Source organism: Dicentrarchus labrax, unplaced genomic scaffold, assembly GCF_905237075.1.
Source record: "Dicentrarchus labrax unplaced genomic scaffold, dlabrax2021, whole genome shotgun sequence".
Taxonomy (NCBI): domain Eukaryota; kingdom Metazoa; phylum Chordata; class Actinopteri; family Moronidae; genus Dicentrarchus; species Dicentrarchus labrax.
The window spans coordinates 6,774,936-6,775,598 of NW_026136708.1; positions in this window are offsets into that span (position 1 = coordinate 6,774,936).

The window sequence follows — 663 nt, forward strand, 5'->3', positions numbered from 1 at the left end:
GGCAATTATTCTCAAAGACACCCAAGACTATTGAAGTGCTAATGGAGTAACACCATCCATTTCATTCCATAACCACTGCACCTATAACCCCTGTGGCCTCCAGGTGACCACCAGTTTGCTTTTTCCATATCAGTATCATTACTGGCTAATTAGAAAGAGTGTCAAATTATGATATTACCACAAACTAATTACATTTCATGGCAATTTTGCATGAGTATTATTTTCCGTAAACTGAGTTCTGGTTGATCATACAATGGTATTCCTGTCTATTCTACCTCAAGTTGATGTTGGGGGCAGCTGCACATTTGTTTTTTTGTCTCCTCTTAATCCCTCCATTTATTCTGTGACAGAGCAAACACAAAGGACACATCTCTCATCAGTCATTAACAGAGGGATTAAGCTGCAATCGTTAAATGATGACATAGACGGTCATGCATCCACAATGTGCCAGCACACACGCATCCAATGAAGGTTTCAGCTTTCAGCCTAGAATCTGGGTATGTCAGTTTGCATTTCTTTGCTGCCACTCCATCTTCATCTCTTTTGTCTCCATTCACTTTCTCTTCCAGTTCCTTAGCAACAATAGCGGCCTTGCTCTAGGGTTGGCAGTGACGGCCCACAGTCAGTCCATCACTTTTCGTTGAGACTGAAATTATCTAACTT